This window comes from Tinamus guttatus, unplaced genomic scaffold (assembly GCF_059628265.1).
Source record: "Tinamus guttatus ecotype Peru unplaced genomic scaffold, ASM5962826v1 Tinamus_guttatus_pri_ptg000356l, whole genome shotgun sequence".
NCBI lineage: Eukaryota > Metazoa > Chordata > Aves > Tinamiformes > Tinamidae > Tinamus > Tinamus guttatus.
This window is the reverse complement of record NW_028288890.1, coordinates 1392243-1404796: the sequence shown is the minus strand read 5'-3', so window position 1 is coordinate 1404796 and position 12554 is coordinate 1392243.

The following is a 12554-nucleotide window of genomic DNA, read 5'->3' as shown; positions in this document are numbered from 1 at the left end:
CAGAGGCGCAGGCGCCGTGTCCATGTGCCGTGGTCAGAGGCACAGGGGCCGTGTCCGTGTGCCGTGCTCGGGGGCACAGGGGCCGTGTCCATGTGCCGTGCTCGAGGGCGCAGGTGCCGCGGTCCAGCTGGAGCCTTGCACGGACCCGTCCTGGAGGTGGCTGTGCAGAGCGCTGCGGGGCGGCTGCCTGCGCACCCCCGGCTGCCCGGGGACCTCCTCGGCCGCAGGAGGCTGCAGCCGAAAATAACCCTCCAGCTGTGCCACGCGTGTTGCAAAGAGCAAAGGAAGCTGCTTCCCCTAAGGGCAGCCTTGGGAGAGCTGTCACACCAGTTACCACCTCGCCTTGGGATGAGCTAATTAAGATGTTCGTTCATTTAGGTGGTCTGGATTTCCCTCCTGATTAGAGCCATAGAGTTGTGCTCCTCTTCCAAATCCTGGATCTGAGCTACGGAAACTTTGGAGATCTTTACTCTTCTCCTTGGGACAGCTCTGTTCTTTCAAGCTTAACCTAAGCGTGGAAAGAGGGAGGGTGGCAGAACTGGAAGGTGATGCAAGAAGAATATTAAGGGGAAGGGGGATTTTATGACAGCACAGTGAGAGAGCTGATTTATTTTGTCCTTCAAGCACTTTCTTTTGAAGGCTGCTAAAGCCCATTAAAACTCTGCTCTGAAGCTGTGGTGAGAGTCACTCCCTGGAAAGGACAGAGGTTTTACCATGGGGAGCCAGCGGTGGTTATGGCCCTGATTTCATTAGCAGAGCAGTTATCTGAGCTAAAAGGGTTTCTGCTAAATTAGCAGGGGCCTTTGTTGCAATTAAAAGTGCTGCTGTTTTGTAACCAAAGTCACTGTCGTTTGTTCAGTTTTTGAGGGTGAGCCAGAAAAGTGTTCAGAATCAGAGCTCTCAAGCTGTGGGTACAGAAGGGGTTTCAGGAGGTATCAGATTCTGTAGTCCTCGCAACTCTCCCTTTTCTTGGGCTTCCCCTGCGGGCCGGGGCTGGGCGGGCTGCGAGCCCGTGGCCTCGGCATCACCCCGCGCTGTGCGCCCATGGCGTAGACACCACACGAGTGTCGGTGGTACCAGCCCATGCTCTAGTGCTGGGTGTTCTGGAGATGTTCGAATCCATGGGGTAAAATCCGCGTGTTCTGGGGAGGCAGCTCCTCTGGCCAGCAGGTCGTGCTTCCTCCAACCCAGAGCTTTGGGCTCAGGTTTGTCTCTGGGGACCAGCCAAGGATGCTGCTGTCACCGCTGCTGTGTCCCTGTGTGTCTCCCGTGTGCTCCGAGGTCCACCTGGGCCTTCCAGAACCGTTCTGAGCGAGCGGGCGTCCTGAGCTGTCACACCAGCTAGCGAATATTTAATTCATCCCTGACTCGAGGAGCAGCCGTGATCAAAGGAACAGAGCGGTTGCGGTTCAGTAATGTTAGTTAATCACAGCCATTCTGATGAAGGGCTCTGACAACATCTTGAGAGTGTTTTTTAAGTCTCCATTGGGGTGCTTGGATCTGTCACGCAGGGAAGAGGCCGCCTGTCAGCTCAGAGCTGCACGGAGCAACCTCCGCTTCTCTGTGTCCCTGAAGACTGGATCTCACCTGGGCTAGCAGCAGGGATACCATACATAGATATCTTGCCTTTGGTTTGGCCCCTGGAACCAGAGCTAGATGCCGAAAAATATTTCCATTCACTGAATTCCCCTTCTTTGAGGGCAAATTTACAAGAATTACCTGCATTACTCAAGCCTACAGGAACTTTGTGGTTCCCTCTTTCATTTGGAGTCAACCTATGATCTGTGGAGGAAAGGTGTTTTTTGCTCTGGTTAATTTTCAAGTGCAACTTGCAAAGCTGGACATTAACTTTCTTGTTCTCAGCGTATTCGGGGTTGAATCACTCTTCTGTCTATTTCAAACTCGTGACCGTGGATCTGCAGTGAGATCTCAATCATTTCTTCTCCATTCAATCTGGAGACCGACTTCTCCCTCTATACTGGCCTAGCTCCAGACATTGCCACAGACTGAAGGGTGCTGGGTGGCCAGCTCAAATCCAGTCCTAATGGCATTTTCCTGGTCTCGGTCCCCCTGTAACGACACAGGTCCAAGTGCCTCCCTGTCCCTGTGCTGTCCCCAGGCCTCAGCTGAAGAAGGTCTCCTCTTCGTCACCACACTGTTTGCCACGTGTACGGTTACGAGTGTCTCGGTGGGAATACTCCCTGAATTACGGAGTCTGGAGCACACAGGCGAAGCGCAGGGACGTTGCAGAAGTCCCTCAGTCTCAATTCCTCTAGGTGGTGAGAGATCCTACAGCTGTCACCTCTTTTATTTCTCGCCCTAAATGATGACTAGGCTTTTCTTGCCTGTCAGGTTGCTTTGCCAGCATTGTAAACACTTTCCATTACCATTCAAACACCACTCAGCCAGCTGTTCCTTGTATCTCTCTTGCTTATAAATCCTGCAGTTAGTTCATATATTTCTGTAGGAGAATTAGTTCTACAGCTCCTTGGTTGTCCTGAGTTAGCAATGCTCTTTTCTCTCCCCTCCACTTCAGTCTCTTCTCTCCTCTTTTCTTCTTCTCCTCTTTCTCCATGCTCTCTTCCCCAGTTTTCTCTCTGGCTCATTTTTCTGGTGCTCAGTGAAGAGCTCCCCTTTCTCCACCCTGAGGAATCTCCCTGGGGCTCCCTTTGCCCGCAGCCCCCGGGCACCGCAGAGCTCCGTGTGCTCCCAGCAAGGCCCGAGGCAGCCCAGCCACCGAAAGCAGAGCCCTCCACATCTGGATGGTGCCTTTGCCTCGCGGAACCACCGTGACCCCCCACACCTTCCAGCCGCCCCATCTGCAGCTCCCCTTGGGAGCTCCTTGTGCACGTAAGGTGAAAAAAGCCTGATTTCGCCCTGAAGGAAGGCTCGTGGGTTGCTTGTTGTCCTTTGTACCTCTGGATCCATTCCAGTCCTGGTGCAACACCGCTCCCCACGCTTCTGATTAAACTTTTCAAAGAGGCAGCGAGGCTGCTCAGGAGCTGCGCACGCCCTGGCCGCCTGCTCCCCGGTGCCTCCTTTGTCCTCAGCCTCTGTGGGCTGCCGTGTTTGCTGGCGAGTCGGTTCTGATCACAGGAAGAACGTTTTATACAACCACGGCTATTAGCGATAATGAGAATAAATGATACAATAATGAAATCTTATTATACACTTTTGGATGAGGGCCTTTCATCTGAAAGATTTCCAAGTGCTTTACAGGCTAGTGAACACAGAAATCGTTTTACTCACCAGGGAAATGCAGGCGATACAGAACAGCACGTGGGGAGTTGTTCCAAACCACACGCTGAGCACGGGGCAGTTCAGGAGGGCAGCAAACACCCTGGATGCAGCTGTGGTTGCTGCACGGATGTAGGAGGAGGAGCAGGAGACAGTGGCTTTTTCCTGGGCGTTAGGAACTTACCCCTTGGCTAATGCCTGCTTTTGGAAAAAGACTGATAGGAGATTTTATAACCAGGGCAGGTATTTTCTTAAAGGACCTCAAAGGATGCTTGGCTCTTATTACTGGTGCCTTCCTTCCTTTGGTTCCTGAGGAGGCGCTGTCCCGCTCCCATTCCACATCCCATGGGAAGCAGAAGCCTCCAGCAGTTGTGGTTGTTGCTCGACCCTGCCCGGAGCGGGGATCAGCGCTGGCTCACAGAGAAGAGCGTTAGTCTCTGAGCAGCCAAGTCACCAGCATTCTGTCCTCCATACCGTGGTTTTCCTTTTCCCTTGAGATCTCCCATCCAGCTACTGACCAGTGCTTGACCCTGCTGAGTTTATGAGAGGCTGACAAGATAAAAATCCATAGCAGAAAGTTTCCTGGGCAAGTTTATCTTTTGTAAAGGGGAAAAAAATCAACACAAAACCCTAACCTCTAAAGACACCAGCTGCCTCTTGCTTATCAAATGGTCCTTGTTTCTGTTTATGGAGGTAGATGGAATAGGGCTGGCCCTGGTGCTGCCTGCGAGCGGAGCTGTGTGCGTTCCCCAGTGCTATATGAGGTTAATAACATTTGCAGCGCAAGCGTTATGCAGAGCAGGACATCCATCCTGCTGGGTGGTACCCGCGGAGCTGCGGGCGACGCCGCGATGGGTCTGAGCTCAGGCGGCCGGGCCGGCCGGCAGCGCCATGCGTGCGGGGAGCGCTGGCCTGGCTGCTGCGACCGCCGTGCCGGGAGCTTCCAGCCATGAACAGCCGACTTGGGTCTAAGGATGGGCCTGATAGGAGGGCACGAAGCTCTTGCGAAGCCTGCGGCGCTGCAGGGCTGGGTGAGGGACTTCCAGCAGGAGGAGAGGGGGGAATTTCCTGCTTCTGCTGCTCTGATGGTGCGAGCAGGAGCCCAACGGTCTCTTTGCAAAATCCAAAATCCCCCTGCAAAATCCCTACAGGTGCTGGGGGGAGGTGAGGGGGTTTTTGAGGGCCGGGTGCTGATGCACCCTGGCAGGCAGCGCTCGGCCTGCGGGAAGGTGTGAGCGACCTTCCTGACACAGCGGAGCGTGGAAGATCCCAGCATGGATTGACTCGTTCCCTGGGAAAAGCGCCGTTAGGCTGGCGGCACCCCGGCAGCCGAGGACAGCGTGACCGATGGAGGAGGTGACTGCAGGGCGATGTGGCACCTCTGTCACCGCAGGTATTTCGGGACAGATTGGACAACGCTGACAGCAGTGTGCGAGGTGCGAGGCCTCGGAGCAAGCGGCCTGGACAAGCTGCGTCGCGAGGCCATCGCAGCCCCTGCCGCCTGTCACTCCCCTTGCAGGAGACCGTCGTGACCGAAGTGCAGCAGGGAGCAGCACTTTGGGATGGGAGGTAGCGTGAGGGACCCGAAGGGCCCTGCTCTGGGTCTGCTGGCCGCTCCTGCACAAGTGGGGATGGCCAGGCAGCCGTTCCCGCGTGCGTGGGGGAACGTGACGTTTCCGAGCCCTTCATTCCTGTGTTGAATCTCAGATAAATTGGTCAAGAGATTGAGAGACGTTAGGAGGAAGTGGCTAACAGAGAGCAGTAACAGGCTTTGCTTTCCATAGGAAACCCAGGCTGAAAAGAAGTTTGAATAAGTATGTGTAGTAGATTATATACCATAAGCTATTCACCTATCTTGCCTTTAAACTAACTAGTCGAATGACTTGCCTGTGTTTAAAATAAATGTTTATTTTAACCTAAGCACACTGTAGAGAGCCTCAAAGCCCCAGTGCTGCCACCGGCTAAATATATTTTTGCAGTGTATATAGAAGGCTCTAATTAAGGTTTTGTCAGACAGTTCATTCTACATCTCTCATCTCACTCGTTTAATATTTATCTCCCATTTTCACATCGCTCCAGCCTGCCCCTGGGCAGTCACTCAGACCTGGGGTTTATAGGAGCTCCAAACAGGAGCCAGAGACCCCAGTGCCCTGGGGACCGGTGGTGACAGGAGCGTCACGGTGCAGCCAGGGGGCTGTGATGTCCCTGGGAGAAGGTGGCGCCGGGCAGGAGTGGCTGGAGGGGGAGCCTGAGCCCCAGAGCAAGAGCAGAGCGCTCTGCTGTGCTGACTATGCTAATGCATTTGCGTTGAATGAGAGGCATTTATTACACGTCAGGGTGAGTGTGATGAATGGGAAGTCAGGTTTTCCCCCGTATTACTTCTGTTCCCTGCTCTATGGGTGATTTATTCAGTGGTGTTTATGGTGTTACTAGTCTAAAACCAATGGGGAAATTTATCCAACCCTTTTATGCCATCCTTTTTTTTTTTCCCTCTGTTTTTTATTTCCGCTCTGTGTTTTTTTGGATTCAAGTCTTCCTTGCTTTTGGGACAGAGGGGTTGCATTCCTGCGCTCGGCAGCTTGCTCTTCTGCTATGCAGCTCTCCCAAGCAAGGGCGGCTTTTCCAGGGACTTGCCATGCCCAGGCTGGGTGCCGGCTCCTGCAGGGATCAGCCCCGTGTGTCACCGCGGAGCCGCTGGGCGCCCGGCCCTTCTGGAGGGCTGGCCCTGGCGGTGAGTGGCCGAGCTTTTAAAAATCAACCATATACTCTTTGGAAATAAAACAAATGCTGTAGCCTTTGTCACATAAAAACTGAGCGTGAAGTAGATGGGACAGTTTAGGGTAGTGGACTTGCCCCTGCGTTTTATGTTTTGGTCTCTTTTGGCAGAAAAACAGACTCACATCTTAATGTGGATCTTTAAAACAAAAATCGCTGCTCGATCAGAGTTCTGGGTATGGGGCAGCTGGAAAGATGCAGAGGGCTGGAGGTGCCCTCTCGCCTTCCTGCTCGGAGCTCCCTGCCCATCGCAGGGGCTGTATCCATTGAGTCCCCCCGGCCGCTGCAGCCTGTGGAAAGCAGGACCCAGATCAATACAGCTCCTGCTTTCCCACCCCTGATTCCCCTGCCCAGCTGGGAATGGGGAGCTATGGGGATGCGATCCACACCAGCGGCATCCGATCATGCCCACAGGATCCGACGCCGGAGCGACGCAGCACCCGTCTGCCGTGTGGATACCGCTGTCTGTTTATACCAACAGAAACCTCCTTCCCTCCCCGCGAAGCCCGTGGGGAAGCGTCACTCGTGTCCGCAGTGCGTGGATCAGACGGCCTTGCTGCTCCCGGTGTAACAGCACCTCTCCCGGCGCAGCCGCCCCGCACGCCGCGCGGCACCGTCGGGCTCTGCACTCGGAGCACCGTCCCCGGGGGCCGTCGCGCCGAGCGGCCGGGCTCCTGCTTTGGAGTCCAGGCACACGGGAACTTGTTGAGGGAAGTTTGCTGCTGGTAATAGGTTGGTTTTAAGTGGCACATAAACCTGCCGGCTCTTTATGGAGGCTGTCGGGCAATAAGGACATCGGGAATTATGACAGTGGAGGCATCGTACGATAGTGCTTTGCAGATGATGCCTCGCAGGGGACGCACTATTTATTTATCTAAAGGAGTTTGCAATGCCTTTCCAGAGGAATGGCTTCCAGGCCAGGATGTCTCCGTGCCTGCGTGCACCTCTTCATGCTGCTCTGATGGGCTTTAAATCTGGGGCAAAGAGGGGTCGGAGGGGCAATGGGCTCCCCTGGGAGAGCTTGGAAGGATGATGAGAGGAGCAGTTTCTCCCCGGAGACCTGCAGCGTTTTGCAAAGAAAGCCGGGCTGGTTTTGCTGAGAACTGCAAATTTTGGTTGCTGCTGTTGTTTACAAACCAAGCCGTTGATCGAGGAATGAAGTGTTTAATTGCAATTGGCTTTTCTCTGTCTTGCACAGTCTGGTACCAGCCGGAGGAGGAGGGAAGGGAACAAGAGACTGAAAAAAAGGAGAAAAAAACCCATTTTTCTCCCTGGCTCCAACAGTCGGGCAGCGCTTCCCCAGGGGCCAGGGGGGCGCACGGGCGGCGCTGGGACCGGCCAGGACCCCTGTGCCCAGCGCGGGGCTGGCAGGGCTGGGCCGTGCCCAAAACTGCGCTGTTCCAGCGGCTTTAATTGTAACCGTCAGGCCCTGCTGGTGCTTGGAAAGACCAATCTCAGCCCATGCTGACGAGGCTCATCCTCTTCTCCTCCCAGGTGGTACAGCTGCTTCCATAGCTCTTTTGTCTTGGAAAAATTCATCCTCTTGTGTTCCCGAGTGGGAGCTGATGAAATCTGTGCAATCTGCCGTGCAGCGGGTGTGCGGAATAGCCCTGCAGTCCTGCACGGCTTCCTCCTCCCGTCTCGGGCAGGCCCGCAGATGAGTGCTGCTTAGAGGGAAGGGCTGTTAGTATCATTTATTGCAGGCGTTCGACGTGCCAGGATATAAAGAGGGAGATTTCTTCAGAGGATGATGCAGACCTCCTGAATTCATCTCTTCTGGTCAGTCTAATGAATTAAAAGGAGCCCAGAGCAAATAACCACCCTTTCGTGGGTGGGAAGGTTATGCAGTGTGAATACCACTCTGTGCTGCCTTTTGTGGGACAGAAATCCATCTCCGCATGGAGATAGAAAAGCAGGGACTAAAAGCAATTCCGCTAAGACGAGGCAGGCAAGTTCCCCTGCAACATCCTTGTGAGGCAGGGGAGTCCCCACTGCCCCCTTTTATCGAGGAAGGCAGAGGAGGTGCTGAGGACAGGGCCCCTTCTCGGGTGTGTGCTCCATTCCCTGATGAAAGCACAACAAACAGATGGACCTTGGGTCATCCCAGCTCCCGGCCGCAGCTGAAGACAGGACAGTCGTCCCGGAGGAGGGAGGGGAGCTCAAACCCAGCACCCCAAACTGCTGCCCAGGAGGAGCAGCCTCTCGGCGGGTTCCCTCGCGCGTGGAGGCTCTTCCTGCGCCCTTCCCGGTGCCGGGATCCCGTCTGTGCCGCACGAGCAGGCACGACGCCGTGGCAGGAGCCGCCTCCTCTCCTCACGCTCCTGTTAGAGCTGCTGCTTTTTAATGGAGATTCAGTGGAGCCATTTTAAGATAGACACGAAAGAGCAGAGCCGCAGTGCATAAAAGCTAAAGAAGGACAACGTCATTGGCCAGGATGTGACCAGTTCCTCAAGCAGCTCATGTTGTTGCTGCGTCTTTCTGTGTTCCTCAAGTGAGTAAACTGAGGTCGTTCATAGAAAGCAATAAGCTAAACCCCAGTATCGTGGAGGTTTGGGGTTGGCTCGAGTAACTCGCTGCACTGTGAGGGCTCTGTGAGCAGGGACAGAGCCGAGCGCTGCCCTGTCCCCTGCGCCCGTGGCCTCCGCTCCGGGCGGGCTGGGAGGGGACCCGTCACCGCAGTGCGGGGAGCAGCGTGGGGGGACCGGACCCAGCCTGCGTCCTCAGAGGGGACCCGTCACCGCAGCGCGGGGAGCAGCGTGGGGGGACCGGACCCAGCCTGCATCCTCAGAGGGGACCCGTCACCGCAGTGCGGGGAGCAGCGTGGCGGGACCCAGCCCTGTCCCTCCGCTGGGCTCTGGGGGCAGCGCTCGAGCCCCTTGCGAGGGGTGAAGGACACAGACCCGCCGCCTCCCGCAGCGCTCCCTCCCTGGCATAATTTACGCTGCCGCGTGTTAGGTTTTTATTACTGCCCCATTTCGGAGGCTCTTAGCTGGCATGAATCCCGGAAGGCAGCGCGGGAAGGCTTTTGTATTGAGACCTTAAAGAGGAGGAGCGATTCCCTGCGAGTCTTTGTATCCACATGCGGATTTAACATGCAGCTCCTAAAATAGGTTTTAATAAAAGGTGGTTTCGTGCGTTAATAATTTCCAGGACTTCTTTATCAATGGAATTGATATCGGAAAGAAAGGTTTGTGAAAAAATGTAGAGGAAATGAGAGTCACCCCAGTCATCTGCATGTAATTGCTTCCAGTATATATTGTAATTGTGTTTGAATTATAAGGCAATTAGTCTGTCAGACTGATAAGTATTACACAAGACCCCTGGAATTTCCTTGGATGTTCTCAGCACCTCTTAGCCTTGAGATCTAGAGAGGTTTAAATATGGAAAGATGTTGCTCTGGGTTGTGCTAATAGCAGATGTTGATGTAGTGCCCATGGCAGATGTTAGGGGGCTGCTGACGAGCTGGTGACACACGAGGGTCGTTCTGGGGGGGACTTGGGGTCCAGGAGATTGTCCTGCTCAGGAGCGGTGCTTCCTTGGGCCGCACGTGCCGGGTCCACGTGCCCGGCTGCGCTCGGAGGCAGGGAGCTCATCTCCGTGCAGGTCTGAGACATTCGTTCCTGAGTGCTCCCCAAAGTGTGCTAGGCAGCACACCAGAATAACTAAATTAAACAAATCTGGGAAGTTTTGGTGGGAAGTTATATTTAATGCCTGGCCTCATTCTGACATGAATGATAACATAAGTGCCAAGGCAGGTTAAAAATAGGCAGCATCTCCAGCAAAGTCCAGGAGACTTGGAACTGCAGGAAGAAAAATCCAGCACAGAATCTGTTGCTGAGGGCAGGGACTGAGCTTGTTTCGTCTCCAGAGATGATATTGAGCATTTTCTGATGCTTGTGTCTGAAGAGGGTCTGTTGCCGTTCGCTGTCTCCGGCCGCACGGTCTCCAGTCTCAGCTCTCGGCAACGAGGGTCACCTGAGGAGTTTGTGGCAATGGGTAGGCTTTCACTTAAAGGCTTCTTTAACTCGTAGTGGGTACGGTTCAGTCTTGGGCTTTTGAGCAATCCTGTACGCCTGGCTGGAGCAGGGTTATTCAGAGACCTGTTCTGTGCTTGGTGGGAGCAGAACAATCTTTCTGTTCACTGTGGCTTCCTACCCTCTTTCCCCGTGCCTGCTCATTTTGCTTGCAAGCTCTTCAGAGCTCCCGTCTCTTGTAAGGCTCCTGGCACAGTGGAAGGGCCTTCGCTTCTGCTTCGTTATTTCCTAGGTGCTGCTGCAAGGCCCCCGTTTCGTGCTTGCATCCAGAGCGCCCGTCCTGCTGAGCCCCCTGCTCCGAGTGCCGGGAGGCTCCATGGGAACCAGTGCAAATGGGCACTTCTCCCTCTCTGTCCTGCTCCCCTGCCGCACTTGGGAAGAGACCTCCCAAAAGCCAGGCAGAGAAGTGGCCTCAGGTGATAATCCCACCCGCCACCCAGGCAGGGATCTCAGGAAAAGGCTGCCCGATGTGCTGCGCTCCCGAGATCTGTCTCTGCGCCTCTCCAGCACATGGACGTGCAGATCTGTGGTGGGAGGGTTACTGCTTGTGGTGCTGCCTCTTCCTTACCTGCCGTTGGGTCACGAGCTCCCAGGCTTTACACAGGAGGAGCGTTAGAGGTGAGGGAGGGAGGGAAAGGCAAGAAAATCCTGCTGCAGCCTTGAAACCCACCGGTGATTTGAAGTATCTCTGGGTTTCTCTCTGCCTCTGTTGGCATTTCTCAGAAAGATGTTTCCAGCCTTGACTCGTAGGGAGGGAGATGCAGTCTCTGAAAAAATCCAATTTAACGTGAGACACAGAAATGGCTGCTAGATAAAGTGCTGTGGTTGTTTCTTACCTTCCTCCCTCAGCCTGCGATTGAGGCAACTTGTGCTTTGCTGCTAAACAGTGTTAGCTCTCCCCTTGCTCCTGGATGGTTGAGGCCTCTGCTTCCTCATGCGGAGTTCGGCTAAGGCAGTGCCCTCCCCAGTGCACATGGCCCACAGGCAGCAGCGCTGCGGGCGCGAAGGCACCGGAGGCTGTAGTTCATCTTCTCGTTCCTTATCGACCGAAAAGCGAAGAAAATCCAATAAGGGTCTGTAAGCGGCAGCAGGGAGATGCCAGGGCAGCTTCATGCTGTTAGGACCCGGCTCATGGAGCATCTGCTGTGATTGGGGGTGGGTTTGTAGCATCCCCTGTCTTCCCAGGCCGGTTCATGCCGAGCACCAGTGCGCGCTTGTACTGCAGTAGACGATCACACGCATCAAGTGCTTAGTCTGACTAAGGTGCTCTCTTCCTAAGCCTATTCCTCTGTGCCGTCCCCACATTTAATAGCCTTTTCTCTGCTCTCTCCACTTGGCTCCCAAACTCTCATCCAATTTGATGGCAAGTGTAAAGAAGACTCGCATTTTCGCACAACCTGGCGCTTTGTTTGCAGCTGTATTCAATTCCAGATTGTGAAGGAGAAATCTTACTGCATCTGAGGCTGCGCTTGTAGCTGGTAATTAACACTCAGCGAACTCTGCCAGTGCAGCACAGAGATGCTTTAGAGAGACCTAGAGCTGGAACAGAAGCCACTCAGATAAACAGTGTCTGCCAGTCTAGTTAAACCTTAACTAAAATCCCCAGCCAAAAGGCTGCAGAGTAAATCTGTGAAGATGCTGGCTCCTGCGCTGAGCTCAGGAGGCATTTTCCAGCTACGGGGCCCAGGAGACAACGAACGCTAAGTGTTAATGGGACTTATGCAGATATATCTCCCCCTCTTGTGTGCTGTGTTCCAGCTGGGAGCCGATGCTTTATGGGGAGTTAAAGCAACTCCTCCAAACTCACCGTGGAAGTGCTGACAGAGCCGAGTTCTAAGCACTGCTAATGGAAACGTCTGCTTTCCAATGAACTTGGGACCTGGGGTTAGGCAGAATATGTAAAAGCAGAGAGTAAGTCCAGTAATAGCAAATTAAGTTTGCTGCTTTCTAGTGGAGAACTAATCTGCACGTTAAATGTGCCAGGCTGCCACGCGGCCTGACTTCAGGATTACAGACTGCTCTCATCCGCACATTTTTTTCCCATCCTTGTCTTCCTCTGTGCACTTGAACTTGCCAGCAAGGCCGGCACCCCCTTCACCCGGCACAACCGCCCCAGGAAACCCGCCTGAGCCTGCACGTTCCCCTGCTCCCGGGTGCAGGGCTGCGGGAGGGCTTCTGGAGCGGGCACTGCTGCTCTTGGGAGCCTCCCCAGAGGCCACACTGCCCCGTACTTCCCTGATGTGACACCACCTCCACTGGGAATGGGATCCCCAAATGTGTGGGGCTTCCTGGCAGCTCGAAATTAAATGCCTGTCTCCAGCCGAACTGAGCAGTGGATTCATTAACGGCCTTTGAGAGCCTCCTCCTCTACTGCTAATGCCTGTGGGCCGTGTGAGGGCTTTACTTTGCTTTTCCCTTGCCTTGGTTTCCCCAGTTCCTGGCTGAAGGGGCTACAGGCTGCTCTGCTCCTGCTCGATCCTCTTGTTCTTCCATGTCTGACTCAGGAGC